The 17927-nt window shown below is 40.2% G+C and overlaps 1 protein-coding gene and 1 pseudogene across 3 annotated transcripts in view; both read left to right on the forward strand.

Moving 5' to 3' along the window:
- The first annotated feature begins 1299 nt into the window (after positions 1–1299).
- LOC140913620 (ferritin heavy chain pseudogene) lies at positions 1300–12229 on the forward strand (annotated as a pseudogene).
- AKAP6 (A-kinase anchoring protein 6) overlaps positions 2069–17927 on the forward strand; it is a 405099-nt gene continuing 389240 nt past the window's right edge. For all 3 annotated transcript variants that reach the window (XM_073348987.2, XM_078853347.1, XM_078853346.1), the window contains exon 1: positions 2069–2157. The gene's annotated coding sequence lies outside the window, so the exon portion shown is untranslated. The remainder of the gene's footprint in view (positions 2158–17927) is intronic.

Genomic DNA, 17927 nt, shown 5'->3' on the forward strand with positions numbered 1-17927 from the left:
AATGTTAAGTTACTTTGATACCATGGTGATCCGCACATTATAAATACTTAGAGAAGACTCAATCAATTTCCTGGACTCAATGTACCAAACCGACATAAATCCTATTTTTCTGTGGTTAATGTCTGTTTATTTTGTGGAAGTAATTAAAACGTTCTCTGTGGATAAACACCCAAAAATGAACTGTAAATATCTTGTGAGCATGAGTTTTCATCTTGAGTCTTTCTTGTGTTTAGGGTTCACAGTTGCTATTTTTTCAATATAATCATTCGTGCTCTGGTCTTTCTCTGTGCGCATAGATTTCAGGTCTGAACTACTTGTTTGTTCTGACCTCAGTGAGCGCATACTTATCTTCCAAATTGTTCTTACTGAATCGGATAGAACAATCCTTACAGGTTTTTTGTCCAAACTTTTATTCTCAACACCAGTCTTAGTGTGGTCTGAGAGTACCTTGTGGTTGGGGTTCTTCGTTTGCAGTAGTATGGGGTTAAGTTAGAACTTATTGGTCTAGATAATACTTAGTCCTGCCATGACTGCAGGGAACTGGACAAGACGACATCTCAAGGTCTCTTCCAGTTATGATTCTATAAGCATGAATGGAGCACTGAAAGTACTTGGGGCCATCGAGGGTCCAGTACAGGTCACAAGGGCCATGAGCATCCCTAATTGTAGGGAGAGACTTTGTATTTTACAAGCAGTTGGTGCTCTGAGCAGAGGATCTAAGGCCCTATTTTTTTACTTTCTGACATAGGTTTTAGTAATTGCCTATGACACAGTATCTAAAATCATGAGTAAAGGAACTTCTTGCATGTAGTTTGAGATCTAGTGGGTCATACAGCTCTGGTCCCAACGCTGGTTCCAGAGTTTATTGGACACCTTTAGGGCCTAATTCTCCTTGGATCTTTGGCCTCTGTTTCCCCTTGAGCCTGAGTCTACAGCTTACAAAGTCCAGGTCTTTTGTCCTTTTCTACCATGTAGAAAGGGATTTTCATGGAAGGGAAAAACAGTTTTGCTAGATTCTTTTTCAGCAAAAAGAATTGGCAAAAAGCCAAAAATGTGTTGGTTTTCCTTCAGTTGTGAATTTTCATTTTCTCACCGTTCTAGTTAATACTTGTGTCACACATCCCTACTGATGCTATTGCAAGGGAGGGGGTATGGATTCCAGGTGCTGAAGGTAATTTCTAACCGTCTGATCTACCAATCCAAAGCCCTATGCAAATTAGGAGGATGTTCTTTTGTTTTCAGTATGTTTCCCTTCAACTGCTGTGAGGAGGAGGCTCAGGGTAGAGTGGACCAGGAGGCATGCAGATTGCCTACAAGCTTTCTAAATCTTCATTTGTGTGTCTGCCTCATGGACAGATGAAAGCCAGGCTACTCAGCATGCAGATGGTACTGCAGGTTGGCCTACAGCTGAAAAATTATAAGGAGGTTTTTACTTGGCTTGCTAGAAACTTCTCCAGCCCTCTTGTGAATAGAAATGTTTTATTTTTTCTTTGAAAACAAAGCACAGTAACTTATTTAGCAGCATAAAATGTTGAGAACGTAAAAGTTTTTAATCCAGTTTTGTTTTTTGTACCAGCAAGGAGAATTTCTAAGTCTCTCACATCTGATGTGGGACAGAGTGGCACCTTTTATTCCTTAAACTGCTCATGTTACAAAGCTTAATATTAAAATGGCAGAAAATCCTCTAAAACAATCATCTTTGTGTATTAAACACAATATTAGTTTATTAAATTGTTTGTCATTAATGAATTTATAGTTAAATTTAAAGTGCCCTATATGGAAATAATTGTAAACTCATGTGTCTATATTTTGTTACCATGGTGGGGGAATAATTTTTCTGTCTAAATTTGAACTCAATGAGAAAACATGTACTGTTACATGGACACTATAACCTTATGGCATGGCACTTTAAGAGTCCTTTTGCATTTTGTCTGTTTCTTTAAAGGGCTTCCTTATTGTCTCAGGCTCCCCTGGAAATGCAGTAAGGATTCCTATCACATCTCAGTTGCCATGGCAACAGCAGTCTTTCCCATAATGAGCTGCATCATCTGAACTGATGTCACAGCATCATGCAGCAGGTCACACAAGGCACCTCCTAGTATTGCATCCCACAGATGTGCCGTAAACATCAAAAGAGGATGGTTTGAACAGGAGATGGTAAGTACTAAATGTAGGCTTGTTTTTAATTGCACCACTGCTTTCCTTATTTTGTACAAGTCTCTTCTAAAATTAGAATGTGTGGGATTTGCCTCGTGAAAATGGGTTTTGAAGAAAGATGTTGCATGCCTAAATATCTTTTTCAGACAGTTAGGCTAAGACAAAGGCCTACAGGAGGCTCAGCCAGCTAGAAATATTGATTATGATCCTTGCTGTATTTGTGTATGATATCCTGAGGACCACTACAGAATATATCTGAATTTCATATCTAAATTATTGTTATAACACTATGATTTTTCTCTGAAATAGAACATATAGCTGTTCACAATTACAGTGTCACAAAGGTAGAATAATCCTTTCCCTCCTTCTTATATTGAAGGATTAATATTTTCTGTAGCACTCGTCTCTTAACTTATGAACTCTTCTGTGGTGTGCAGTGTCAATATTATTTAATTTCACTGGGTTTTCAATAATATGGTAGTACACAAAATGCTACACAATGCTGAATAAGCAATTGGCACTGTATTGCTTTGAAAAGTGGTTCTGTTCTATACTATGCAGTTGGTATTTTAAAAACAAAGCAATGAGACACCATTTTTTGAATTCTATTCTCCCTTGTTATCAAGTATTTATTTTGAAAGCCCGAAAGCTTCCAGCTGTATCACTGAATTCTTTCCTTTCGGTCTCTTTTTGTTAATAAACCATAATATGTATTTAGTGGATCTAAGATATACTCTTTATTAGATGTAAAAACAAGTCTCTCTTCTCTGCTGCAATTGCAGTAAAAGAGAGAGAGCCAAAGTAGCCAAAGATTTAGGCTTTTCAGGTGTTGCTGATCTTTTCATTACATGAATAAAACAGAGTATGAAAAATTGTGATTGCTCCCTCTGTGGGTATGGGGAAAATATATATACATTTTAGGACACCATCAACTGAATTATAACACAATACCTGCAAAATTTAGAAACTCTTTATAATGTCTAATGGCTTCTATTTTATACCATGGTCTTGCTTCCAGCAGCCACGTTGATTTTACTTAACTTCCAAGTTAATCTGACTGGCTTGGATAAAACAATGTTAATTCTTTGTTTGTTTGTTTTTGAATGTTTAGATGATTAGAAGCAAAGAAAAGACCAGACCCATGTCAGTTTAATTGATCAATATAATATGACCACTGGGAATTAGGGAGTGGTCTCTGGTTCTGCGTTGCTCAGCTTTAGTTTGTATTTCAAAAGTATAGCAGGAAGGAATAGCAACCACTAATCTTTTAGTGATGTTCATCAGATATAAAGGACCAAAAAGCATTAAATATGAAGCATAAAACCAGTACATGTAATCAGATCTGATTGCTTTTCATAAGGACAGGCGTGATGGTCTCATCTGGCACTAGCTGAAATGGAGCTCCTAGATTTTAATTAGACAGTCTGCACTGCATCATATACACTATTTCCAGTGGGGTCTGAGCATATCTTTTGTGTTAAACTGCAAAACACAAAAAGGTAGATAATTATCATAGTGATATTGCTTTACTTACTGTGATTGTTAAAATGAATTGTGGTCGTTTTATGGTGTAAAAGGAGTAATCTCGAATCACTAGGTGTTCAATGTGCACACTCAGAAGGTATGAGTTAGCAAGAGGAAGACGGAGGATGTCTGGTTGGTGGCTGAATTATGGAAATTCTGGTGAATAATGCTTTTTTGCTAACAACTTTTGGTAACAATTCATGCCTTAACATGCATCATCAGCATGGATGTAATTAAAGGTTGGTAGAGAGAGAAAACATCTTAGGATTGGATGAAATACATGACATTATTAGTACATTATAAGATGTATTCTTCAGACTTTGTATATAATGATTTGCACTGTCACTAGAATTTGTCAGGACTAGACTTTCCGATGAACGATAGAAAATAGTTTAGGGAAACCAAGTCCTGTGAAATTGTAAAGGAATGGATGATGTACAGTGCAAATGATTTAAGGATTTTTCTAATAATTTGAAAATTACATTTTTCAAAGCTTTTTTTCTCTATTTCCCCTTCTCCCCCCTCCCCCCCACAGTTTGCTTTGGAAACACCCACTGACATACAATATTGTATGACAATGCTGGCTTCTTGGAACAACACAGCCAGTGCTGATCTCAGATCCAGCTGAATATCTTAATTAGTGAGGTTTTACTGTTTGTTTAATGTATGCCCTAGAGGGTGTGGGAGGGCAGGAGTAGGGGTGTGTGTGTGTGTGTGTGTGTGTGAGAGAGAGAGAGACAGAGAGATGAGGGAGGGGGCACCAGTTGGCGAGAGTGATACTAAAGAAATAGAAATTTTCCTTCCCAACAATCTTGGCCTCTTTTGCTGTAGAAACTTAATAGAAATAACAACACAATTCTGGTTGTTGTTAAGGTATAATGACATGATCAGAACAATAAAACCTGTTTCCAGCAGGGATCAAAAGCAGCAAATCTACAGGGAGCTTTCAATTTTGTTTCCATTGTATCCTTTTGTTCATAATTCCTGAAACAAATAATGTTTGTAATCAGAGAGATTCTTAATAGAATCTGTTTAAGTGCCTGAATTTGGACTGTTCTGGAAATGAAAAATCCTGCCTATATCTGCACATAGAGTGGTGGTGGTGGGGGGACTCTCCTGTATAAATGCTAGAGTTCTGTGTGCACGCTTGTACAGTGAGGTGTGATGAGAAACGGAGATACCACCTAAAGCACTTGCAGATTTACTTACTTCTCAAGCTTTATCTTGGTAAGAATGTTGTTACAGAACATTAATTTTAACAATTGCTATGCAACATGGAGCTGAGTGCAGGGGGTCAAACAAAACCTGGCTCCTCCCAACCCAGCAGTCATACAGTCTGACAGAACAACTCCAGCATCAATGCACACAAGATTGACACTAGTCAGATGTTTGGTCAGCAAGTTGTAATGCACTTATCATGCCTCACATGTAGAACAGACTTCCCCGCCCCCCATTGCAGAATCCACATGGAAGACACGTGTGCTCCAAAGCTCCCATCCCTGGATTTTTTTTTTATTTTATTTTATTTTTATTTTTGCAGAGGGCTGTCTTCTCCTGATTGGCCCAGGAGCCCATCCCTAGAGTGTAAACTAGAAAAGGAGGTTGGCAGTGAATTGGTCAAATGTTACATTCAACAGCAGAAGCCAAAGCTGAATCAAAATTGGTGGTCATTGCAAAAGTGTATAAGTATCTTGTGAGCACAAGTTCTATTAAAGTCACTGAGATTTGTGCTCCTAAGTCACATAGGCACTTTTGAAAATCCCTCCCAATGTCTCTTTATTTATTCACCCCTAATATAAAATTAATTACTGAGCTATGTAAGCTTATGTAGGCTTTGAGGCCTGAATTTTCTAGGTTCTGAGTGCCATTGACTTCATTGGGAGCTGCAGATGGTCAATAGTGTTGGTATTCAGGCCCCTGTATTTAAGAAAATCCTTGCTCCATATGAATTCATACAGGATTCATACTGGTAATCCACTGCTGCCCTTCTACAGTAGACACTGAATTGATATTACATTGTGCTGTATGCTTCGTGTTATACTGAGGTGAGTGTACACTAATGAGACATATTGATATTAGCCATTTATTTAGAATATCATGTTTCATGATAAAATATATGTTTAATAATGCATGGATGCAAAGTGGACTTTAAGGGTTCATCCTAAAACTAATTATCTCTGGGGATTTGAGAAAAATCTTCTAAGGGCAGAATTCTCCTCTCAGCTGAAGAGCAGAATAGGGAGGCTGAGGTCCAGTGAGGGGAGTTTCACCTTTATATGAAGGTCTATGTTCATACACTTTTAAATGGACATACTTAATTGCAGAGATATTAGGATGCTTTCCCCTTTCCAGGAGAGCCAGTACAGGCAGCCACCTCCCTTATTAAACAGGCACACATGCTCTTAATCAAAAAAGAACAGGAGTATTTGTGGCACCTTAGCGACTAACAAATTTATTTGAGCATAAGCTTTTGTGGGCTACAGCTCACTTCATCGGATGCATAGAATGGAACATATAGTAAGAAGAGATATACATACAGAGAACATGAGAAGGTGGAAGTAGCCATACCAACTATAAGAGGCTAATTAATTAAAATGAGCTACTATCAGCAGGAGAAAAAAACTTTTGTAGTGATAATCAAGATGGCCCATTTAGGCAGTTGACAAGAAGGTGTGAGGATACTTAACATGGGGAAATAGATTCAATGTGTGTAATGACCCAGCCACTCCCAGTCTCTATTCAAACCCAAGTTAATGGGATCTAGTTAGCATATTAATTCAAGCTCAGCAGTTTCTCATTGGAGTCTGTTTTTGAAGCTTTTCTGTTGCAGAATTGCCACCTTTAAGTCTGCTACTGAGTGACTAGAGAAGTTAATGTATAGGGCAGAGGTGTGGGCTGGTCTTCAGCATTCCTGAAGGATGGCTAAATCTGCTGCATATCTAGAGAGACAGGCACTGAGAGAACACGTGGAATTTCTCTTCTGCTAGGGTGAGATCATTGCTTGTGTTAATTCATCAGCCCTTTTTTATAGGATTTTCAATTTTATTATATGTAATGAGTTAAATTCTCATTTAAAATAAAGGAGAGGGTATTTGTTTACCTATTTAACCAAATCTCTGTGTGTGTCTCTTGTAAATTTATTCAACTGGAATTGTATTCTTAATTTTGAAAATTGAATAAATAACATCCCTTCTGGTGTATTGGGCACACAGGAAGATGTCAGGTGCTGATAGAGCCTTGTCTACCTGGATAAAATTATGGCTTGTTGCTAAAAAGCCTTAGGAAAAGCTGTGGATTGTGGGCATGGATTGCCATTAAGCCTCTGGGAAAAAGAAAGACTGATCGTGCAGAAACGGTACCTTTTTTTCCTGCCCTGTATAATGATCTAACTACTGGGTTTGAAATTCTTTGACTCCTGGGAAGTTTGGATCCCAGCAAGGCTGACTCAGCTCTTTATTCTTCTAGGTCAAAAAATTAAGTACTCTTCAGTTTACTATGTCTGGGACTCTCAGACAAGACACTTGAAAGAATGAGCTTGCTCTGATCTGCATGGAGACTGAAGTTCTCAAGGCACATGTCAGATAAAAGATTTGCCCTGACATCTTTGGCCAAATTTTCTTCTCCTTCTCCCACAATGTGTGGTCCATCTGCCACCCTACAAGTGGCTGCATTTCAGTGGCCGAGTGAATGAATATAGATGTGATGTTCTCGTAGAGATCTTGAGATTAAAGGTACTTTACATTTGTAAACTACTTTTTACCAGTTCATGGAATAATCACAGCATCCCAAAAGTAATATGGGTCTTTAGAAAATTGAGGATGGGTCTTATGAATCTGACTCTGCTAATGTTTTAGGGCCTGTTCCTATAAAAATGCTACATGTCTCCTGGAATTGTGATGAGCACCTTCTGTTCAGGAGGCATTCAACACGCCCTATCCCACCCCACCCCCAGCCAGGACTGGGCTCTAAAGTAGGGGTAAATGCTATAGAATGCAGCATAGTTTGAACTGTAGCACTTTCACTGTTAATTTTTTTTAAACAGCCTCTTTTGTGAAGCAGAATGCAGACACCGAAATGCCTGACTTTTGAAAAGCAAAGGTGCAGCAATTCAAACTATTGCCTCAAAGACACCAAGTATATTCAGCCTGTATTTAAAATAGCTACCATTTTAAAATGTCATGTTTTACTTGGACAAAGGCATATTTGGCATTAGTCTGTACTAATAGAAGTGTTAACGTTCTGTTGGGGAAGTGTCCAACCAAGAGCACAAGCCCAGGCTCCTCTAATCCTGCTTCCAGTTTATAACTATAAAAATTGTTTTAAGAGATGCCCTTTGCTGGTCATGCTGTAAGCTGGACGTTGTCGTAGTTTCAGGTGTAGGATGCAGACATGAAGTTTTGTGGGGAGCTGTCAGATGATATTGATTGTTTACAAGCTTATTGTGTGGGTAAAATAAAGCAGGCCTGTAGCTAGCTATAAAGCAAATTGTTTATATTTCTCTTTCTCTTCCTTACCCTTGACCCTTTTTGTATTTCTCCCTTTGCTTTGAGACATTATAGAATGGCCAGGGATGCAACCCCATGCTCTGGGTGTCCCTCGCCTCTGACTGCCAGAAGCCAGGAGTAGACGATAGAGGATGGATCACTCAGTGATTGCCTGTTCTGTTCATTCCCTCTGAAGCACCTGGCACTGACCACTGTCGGAAGACAGGAGACTGGGCTAGATGGGTCATTGGTCTGACCTAGGATAGCCATTCTTCTGTTCTTAGGAGGAAATACCTCTCTAGCCAATGTCAGACAACCCTGCAGTCAAGTCTGAATCCTTAGCCTTAGACTGGACCCCCTATAGGGTCTACCTTGCACACTGCATCAGATTCATACTTCTTGTGCTCACCTTCAAGGCCCTGTACTGCTATTTCCTAGCCTACGTGTCAGGCTAGTCACGTAGGCTTCCTCTGTGTCCCTTCTGTTCTGCCAGGCTCAGTACCCTCATTCTGCTGCTCCTGTGTTTGACTATTTGAAATGAAATCCCTGTCCTACTTCACTGAGCCACTATCCTCTCCTCATTTAAATCCCTTATAAAAACACACTTCTGTGAAGTCCACAAGAAGTGAGTTTACACAATAGTTCTGGGTGGGAATACTGGCGATGCTGGGGTTACTGCTATTTGTATTCCATTAGTATATAGACCCAACAACTGAGGCTGAAATCTGGTGTGCTAGGTGCTGTATGTACACATAAAAAGAGATGATCCCTGCTCTGAACAGATTATAGTCTAAACTGACAAAATAAGAATTATTATGGTCCCAATTTCAGATATGGGGAACTGATACATGGTACAATAAGTAACTTGCCCAAGGTCCAACAGGAAGTCTGTGGCAGAGCTGGGAAAGGCACTTCTGAATCTTAGTACAGTACTTAAACCATAAGACCAACTTTCTTCTCTGCTTTCCTTCCTCTGCTCCCCAATCTGTATTTCCCAGTGTTTCCTTTCTTTGATAACCATCTGGAATGTAAACTCTTTGGGGCAGGTGTTGTGTTTAGTGTTGTGTTTTTATACAGGACCAAGCTCATTGTTTAAGTACTAAACAAAGGTTAATATATCCCCCTTGTTGTCTGGAAGTGGCCATTTCATATATTTAGTTTTGAAACACTAAATAAAGTGTTAAAGTAGATAAATAGTTTTGTAATAGCAAGAAAACACACTATCAACTTTGATTTACTGTTTCATAATCAGTTATAAAGCACTTACCTTTTGATATCTGACAGTGATAATAGTGATAGAATATTCACTGCCAGGAGAATTGAAAGGGTTGCAGGAGAGATGGCTAAAAAAAGTAGATTAAAAAACATTGTATATTGAAATGTTATAGTCATTAGAGAGGAAAAAATGATTAATATGTATTGCAAAGGGCAACCTTGGATGTTTAGAACTCATATTGAGAAAAGAAGTGTTGAGTTAGAAGACACGTTGCATCCATGTCTCTGCAGAAGACATCCTGAGATTTTGGACAGCCCCTGGAGATGGGCTGATTGAACCTCAATAACTAGAATTTCATCGAAGCAATGGATTATTAGATCAACGTTCCCATTTTCTTCTACTTCTGGAGTCAATACTGGTCAAGAGTAGATGTACCAGTTACTTTCATAATTAAAATAACCTGCTCTTCTTTTCTAAAATTTTTCAATCTGAGATTGCAAGACATACGTTAGAGACACTTCAGTAGAAACATTGGCTAACAATAGTGCTTGGATAAAATGTTTGACAAGAAGCAAAACAACTGAGATTCAGATTGGATTGATAAATTTATAATTTTATAATGTATTTACTGAGTAAGGTATTCATCGGGGAGGGTATCTTAAAAATTGGCTAGCTACGGTAGTTATCCTTGCAGCTGCTCCTACCTACAATCTGAGCTACAATAAAATCTACTCTGTCTGCAAATGTCACCCATGAGAAGGTAAGGTCCTAATCACTTTTGCACATATTTTTTATCAACCAGCAAGTGTTTGTTACATTCTTCTTACACTAAGTCATGCTGACGTTCTTTTAAAAATATAACCAGATTCTGCTAAAACAATAAATCACATTCATATTGCAACAGGAATAGAAATGCAGCTTCTGAGAAACTAGGCTGTTACATAGCAGTTTTCAGCATGTCTGGTATTCTGTTACCCAAGCAGTGACACAGCAGATATGAGAGAGATGCCATTGTAAAAGTCAGATTGGTTAAAATAATCACGGTACACTTTTGTACGTTCTTAATCTATTTACAGACTAGTTCTTTTCCAAAAATTCACTTTGTGCTTTGTTAGAGATTTTATGTCAAAGTCCTATCTGGCTTTTAGTTTATTTTTGCTAAATGTACAAGTTGTCAATTTTGAGAATGAACTGGATCATTTCCAGTTTCTGCAGAGGCTCTGCCAATGAGGGTCAGACAGTGTTTCTGCAACTTCTATGAATGTCCATTCGTATTTGAAGATAAAAGGAAACAAGTTTGGTTGTCCAAATGCAAATACATGTGTTAACAGTGAAATAGCTTCCCTGAGTGAACCTTTAAGTACCTTTTTCAGAGTAACAGCCTAGCCTGTATTTGCAAAAAGAAAAGGAGTACTTGTGGCACCTTAGAGACTAACCAATTTATTTGAGCATAAGCTTTCGTGAGCTACAGCTCACTTCATCGGATGCATACTGTGGAAAATAGAGAAGATGTTTTTATACACACAGACCATGAAAAAATGGGTGTTTATCACTACAAAAGGTTTTCTCTCCCCCCCACCCCACTCTCCTGCTGGTAATAGCTTATCTAAAGTGATCACTCACCTTACAATATGTGTATGATGATCAAGGTGGGCTATTTCCAGCACAAATCCAGGTTTTCTCCCCCCCCCATCCCCCAAACCCACTCTCCTGTTGGTAATAGCTTATCTAAAGTGATCACTCATCTTACAATATGTGTATGATAATCAAGGTGGGCCATTTCCAGCACAAATCCAGGTTTTCACCCCACCCCACCCCCGCCAAACCCACTCTCCTGTTGGTAATAGCTTACCTTAAGGTGAGTGATCACTTTAGATAAGCTGTTACCAACAGGAGAGTGGGTTTAAGGGGAGAGAAAACCTTTTGTAGTGATAAACACCCATTTTTTTTCATGGTCTGTGTGTATAAAAACATCTGTATTTTCCACAGTATGCATCCGATGAAGTGAGCTGTAGCTCACGAAAGCTTATGCTCAAATAAATTGGTTAGTCTCTAAGGTGCCACAAGTACTCCTTTTCTTCTTTAAGTACCTTGTAAACCTTGGTTTCTGATTGCTAAGTCTAGGAAGCAGGTGATATTCAGTGTAACTTCAGAACTGTCCTAAATGATGTTCTTCAATTTTATCCCATTGCTCCTTCCATATTAACTTCAATTTCATCCCTAGGTCCCACCTAGGGGATTTATTTCCCTTCTTTGTAACTTGGAAACCCTTTCTAGGAATGGCGTGAAGTGTAGGCCTGTCGTCTGCAGGTCTCTTTTCTTCTTCTTCTTCCTCCTTGAGGAAGATGGGAATTCTGTTTGCCAGAGTGCTAGGGGACTGAGCCTAGAGCATTTGTCATGAAAGCTGGGGAATAGGTGGGTCACAGAACAAGCAGAAACTAGATGAAACTAGATCAACCTGGAGCTCTACACCTCCTACGTGTACCTCAGCATGTCTTTCTATTTTGACCGGGATGATGTGGCTCTAAAGAACTTTGCCAGGTATTTCCTGCACCAGTCCCACAAGGAGTGTGAGCATGCTGAAAAACTCATGAAGCTGCAGAACCAGAGGGGCGGTCGCATCTTTTTGCAGGACATCAAGAAACCAGATCGTGATGATTGGGAGAATGGGTTGACAGCAATGGAGTGTGCCTTGCACCTGGAAAAGAATGTGAACCAGTCACTCCTTGATCTGCACAAGCTGGCAACTGACAAGAATGACCCTCATTTGTGCGACTTCATTGAAACCCACTACTTGGGGCCCATATTTAATCTATGGGCCCATCCTCCCCTACTGGAGATTTGGTAGAAGACACACTGCTAGTACCACAATGTTGAAATAGGAGAAGTAATAGGCAATTTAAGGCTACATGAAACTCCCTCCCCTACCATGACTTCCTGTTTGATGACAGAGAATTTGAACTTGGATTTGCCACAGTTATTTGGGCCCATCATATTAAGTGTTGTATAAATACACTGGTTTACACTACGGAGTTAGGTCGATGCAAGCTGCTTTGTGTGGAACTCACTATGGAAGTGTCTTCACTTAAATTTGACTCCCGCTGACGTAAGCGCCTCCCTACTCTGATTAAGTAACATCACCTCCCCGAGGGGTGTAGAGTCACAGGTGATGTAATTAGGTCGATGCAGTGTCTGTGTGGGCACTGTATTGCTTGCATAGATTGTTACTGGCTGTCCCACAGTGCCCCAAACTGACAATAGAATTGATACAAGCACTCCTGATGAGGATGTGCAAGAAGCTAAGTGTGTGCACGCACATGACTTAATAACCACGGTAGCTGTATGCTGATGTAAGTTAGGTCAGCATAATTTTGTAGTGTAGATATGGCCTTTGTCAATTAAAGGAGTCTTCTATTGACCTAGTGCTGTTTATATGGGGATTTAGGTCAGCTTAACTACTCTGCTCAGGTGCATGGACTTTCCACACCCCTGACCAACATAGTTAAGCTGATGTAATTTTCTCAAGTAGGCCAGGCCTCAGTTACAATTAATGTCAGAGGCAGCTCTGTAGAGAAGTGTACTATGTTGGTGGTTCATGTGGCAGATTGTGGGTATTACAAGAGCCTGAATTCCAGAAATCATATAGCACTACTGCCTTGTCCATTATAGAAAGTGTTCATAGAGCCACTTCAAAGGCGGGGGGAACCCAAAAGCTTCAGATTTGGGTACCTGAAGTTAGTACTTAAAATAAAGGTTTCCTTTGCCTCCAACACGGGTGTTGAGCAGCTGTGCCTTCCATTTGGTTCAATTGACTCCTTGCATATTATGAACCTGAAGCAGCCTGTGAACTGATTAAGGTTGTGTGCACAAAATTCTGGACTCTCCATGAAAGGTGGCCTCCCAGTTTGCATTAGTCTGAGCACCATGAGTTTATTGCTTCCACCAGCCCAACACCCACTAGAGGAATGATTAGGAGGTAGGGGTGCAAGACTTTCTGACACCCCTCTCAATTAGGGCACAAAATGGCTTCAAATTTTCCCCCAGTGGGGGTGGGGAGGAGGAAGCTTCTCCTACAACAGAGAAGTCCTCTCCTGCATCTTTTGCTTCACTGTTTCAGCACTCACTGAAAACCCTTGTATGTGCATGGTCTGTCCTGGTGGACACTGCACAGTGCATCTCTCTAGTGCTTCCTGTCTCTTGGGAAATGGTCAGGGAGAATAAAGTCCAACACTGGGTAGCAATCTTTTAGGAAAGCAGGAAGAGCACGGGCCAGCAGGGCAAGTGTGAATGTGTATGGTATAGGTAGTTTATCATGGTTTTTAACATATGTTGCAGCCTACACACATCTGGAATAGGTGAAACTTTCATATTAGTAAATATACGTGATTGCATGTAAGACCCGTATGTGAAACATATGCTGCTTTTGTTGTATTCACATGTAAGCAGAGTCAGGATGAGCTCCACCCTGACATCTGGTGGTGAGGTGTGGCAAGTTGTGGAAAAGAACTTCAGGGGCTAATCTCATTTGCATAGGCACACCCACCCTGCCTAGCATGAGCCCATAGCTGCCCAAATGGTCACTTTGGCTGCTGTGGGATCCCCAGTGTCTCTGTTATTGGGGCAGGAAGAATAAATTGTTATTACCCTGACTATGGGAACTGTGCTTGGAACTGTACTGGGCCTTTTATTATGATGGAGGGACTCACCATCAACTAAGTAGCACTCGCTAGGCAAGGGACATGGATTCCAAAACTCTGTGACTAGAGAAAGGCTGGGGACAAGTATTAATACTTGGTGGTATGGGCCTCTTGGTGAGGGCCTTACATGCTAATTGTACTTCCTCCTCTCTCCACTGTGGAATATCAGAGCTAATTTTGATTCCATTAGGAGTCTAGTTACAGGCTGCTGAGCTCACTTTGGGCTAATGGTGCACCAGCACTGTGGCTTCCCTATGACAAGCTGAATTCACCTAAGAGCTGAAATCACTGAGCGTTGTGTTTAGTGGGGGAGCCTGAAGATATATTGGGGAGCAGTTTGCAGGGAGTGCTGGAGTGCCTTGTGGACAGGCTGGTGGAGCAGTTCATAGGATGGCGGCAGCTGCTTGTGGGACGCGGAGCGGAGCAGTTCGTGGACTGGCTGGTGGAGCAGTTCATGGGACGGCGGGAGCTGCTTGTGGGCCGCAGAGCCGAGCGGAGCGAAGCAGTTCGTGGGGCGGCTGGCGGGGCGGGGCGGAGCGAAGCGAAGGCTTATGGAGCTGTGGGGCGGTCAGCTTCAGATCATGTAAGGTGCTCCTTACCTCTCTCTCTCCCCCCCCTCCCCCATCTCCACCCAGGTTGGGAGGTAAAGCTCTGCAGATAAACTTTCAAATTCTGGGGCTGCCCTGACCAGGGACAGAGACTTTTGGGCCACTGGACTTTTGGGACTTTGGGTGATTTGGGGTTGCTGGACTCAAGAACCAAAGGGAAAGGACATGCCCCAATTTGCTTGGGGTGGGTTTTTTGCTCATGGGTTGTGTTATGAATCCTGTTGGTGGTGTTTCCCCAACATAATGCCACATTGTTTCTCTCTGTTATTAAAAGGCTTTTGCTACACTCAGACTATGTGCTTGCGAGAGGGGAAGTATTGCCTCTTGGAGGCGCCCAGTGGGGGTGGTATATATTTGTCCCAGGTCACTGGGTGGGGGCTCGAGCCGGTTTGCATTGTGTTATTGGAATGGATCCCCTAGATATTGAACCCGGCCCTTGTTGCTGCCAACTCTGATGGGCAGAAGGGTTACACACATATAAGTTTGTTCCACAAAGAAGGATGCAGGAATGGAGCTTACAGCAGTGCAGATATGAAAAAGAAGAGCACGGGAGCACTCAGGACCCAAACAACATGTGGGGAAGGAGAGAGAGAGTGCAGGAGTAGAGGGAATATGGTAATAGCAAGACGAATTAAAAAGGGAGATTGCAGAAGAGGGTGAGAAGTGTGGGAGGGGCTGGGGAAGAGGAAGAGTCTGGCTGTGGGATGTAACAGGCTGAGAGGGAATGAGGTAACAACTGACACAAACTGGCTACAAGTTAACCATTGCTTTAAGGCTATGAGTGCTCCATCTTATGCCCACTCTTGTCAGTGTACCATGAATGTGACAAATTCCTCTCTGATCAAATAATCGCTATGGTACATTGTTTCTGATAATGCCAAGACTAAACCCAAGATGAAAGCTGCATGCTAACATGTGCGTAAGTCATCAAACAAACATCCCTTTATTGCAGGTACTGTTAGATATAGCACTTTCTCTTTTTTTTTTTTTGTCCCTTTTACATAGGTTCTAAAATGTAAGATGCAGCAACATGTTCTTTTGGAATAATGCATAGAAAATGAATGAGCACCTACACAATAATGCTTTTGCAGCAAGCATTTTTTCTTTTCTTTTTTCTTTTCTCTTTTTTTTTCTTTTTTCTTTTCTTTTCTTTTCTTTTCTTTTCTTTTCTTTTCTTTTCTTTTTAAAAATCCTTGGATTGCTGAGTATTTTGACTGCTGTGAACATTTCCCCACTAATAACTGGACTGAGACCCTTCATTGTACATAAGTTAGCTTATGAGCCTTCATAAGGTAGTGATTTTAGATTACTGCCAAGCTGGACCAGATGGGAATGAGTGGTTTAGCAGTTAAAATCTGCATATTTCATTAGTATGCCGTTCAGCCATATAGTACTCTCTTGGCAATAAGCTTTCAATTAAAGATTAAGTCCTTAATACATGGATGTCTGTCAAGAACAACAATAGCAGCTCCATCACAGCTGTTAGTGTATCATCTCACCATATTCTTTGGAACTGAGATCCTTAGATGCCAGAGTCATTGTCAAAACAGATTGGTGGGCATGTTAAATGGAGGATTATTGCCCCCAATGCAACTTTCACAGTCCATTGTGTTAAAAAGATGACTGAGGAAGCACACTAAATCCATCAACTATAAATACACTTTTTGGAGTGTGAGGTAGTCACTTTTCTAAATAAAACAGATTGACTTTTTTCTCCCCAAAATGGCAGCTACAGTCCATATGACAGACTAAGTTCCCCTCTAAAAAGATATTTTTCAGTTACAGAAGTGCAAACAAATTTATTTTCTTCATTCCCCAAAATATTTCAAAAACAATTTGTGTAATTTTAGAGTAGATTTGACTGAAGTCATGTGACTTGTTCAGCTACACAAGCAATTCATCTGGGTTGGAATCCTGATTCCTTTTGGCATTCAGTCCTTTGTTCTAATCATTTACTTGCATGTCTTCCATGTATTTGGGAAGATGTTTTGCGCCTCAGAGGTGGTACATAAACCCAATAGTGATGGTAAATCTTACACTAAGGGTCAGAGTCCTGCTTAATCCAGATGCTAGGGAATCCTTCAGTTCAGGTGTCTTTCCAACTTTGTAATCTTGGGTACAAGAGGTATATATATTTTTTATGGCCCCATGGAGTAAAGAGTTTGAGGAACAATTTGAAAACGCATTGATACAACTTGTTTCTGACATTCTACCTCTTATTTTTAGGGGGAAAAACAGGTTTTGGAATATTGTCATCAATGTCTTTCTGAATAAAAATCCTTTAATATTTTGTTTCAAATTTCTATCTGGCACTGTAAACTACTCTGCGTATTTTAATCTGCTTATCTATGGCAGATTTTTATCAGTAGGTATGAAGAGGGGGCCCAAGAAAGAGAATGGGATTGCTCTCTAAGGTTTCCTTGATCAGGCTCAGTAGAAAGAGAGCTGTTACTGGAAGTCCTGGGTTTGTGACATTTTTGAATACAGTATTTTTAAAACACAAAAATTCACCATTCACACTTGCTTTGTAATATTGAAATGCTGGAAAACAAAAACACATCATTCCCTGTTTTGAAATATTATATCATGCTACTTAGGCTCAAAACAATGAATTATTCATACAATTTGTTGGGTTCCCTTCTGAGAATAACAGTAACATACTTCCAGCATGGGGCTCCATTTAACTAATGATCATCTAGACACTACTGTATGCTATAAAGAATCTGTTTCCACATGCCATGAGGTCATTAGAACAATAATGCATATTATCGAATGGCAAGTTGCTTTAAAATCCTGAGTATAGGTCGAAGGGTTTGGTAAAACAAGATCTTTAAATCAGCTGTTCAAGGCTTCAAATAAAACTGTTGCATGAAGAAAAATAGCTTTGTTTTACTTGTGAAACTAAGCAGGATAAATAATACAGTAGATTTGTTCTATCTGAAGCATGCATTATATAGGTACACTTTTATTCTACAAACTTTGTACGAGAGTTAACCGATAAGTACCAGTTTTCTTTGGGCAATAAATAAATGCTCTTCAATAGCTATGATGCCTACTTCAAGGTTTGACAATAAATAAAATAACCTATTTACTGATAAGGCAATAAATGAGTCATTCAGTTGTCTTCAGGTAACTGCACAGAAAACAAACGTAGAACTATTTCCAAAAATGTTTACTTGAACTAGGATTTGAAGCTTCCTCCCTCATCCTGATATAAGAATAGCTGCTTTTAAAAAGCCAA

Source organism: Lepidochelys kempii, chromosome 6 (assembly GCF_965140285.1).
Source record: "Lepidochelys kempii isolate rLepKem1 chromosome 6, rLepKem1.hap1, whole genome shotgun sequence".
Lineage (NCBI taxonomy): Eukaryota > Metazoa > Chordata > Testudines > Cheloniidae > Lepidochelys > Lepidochelys kempii.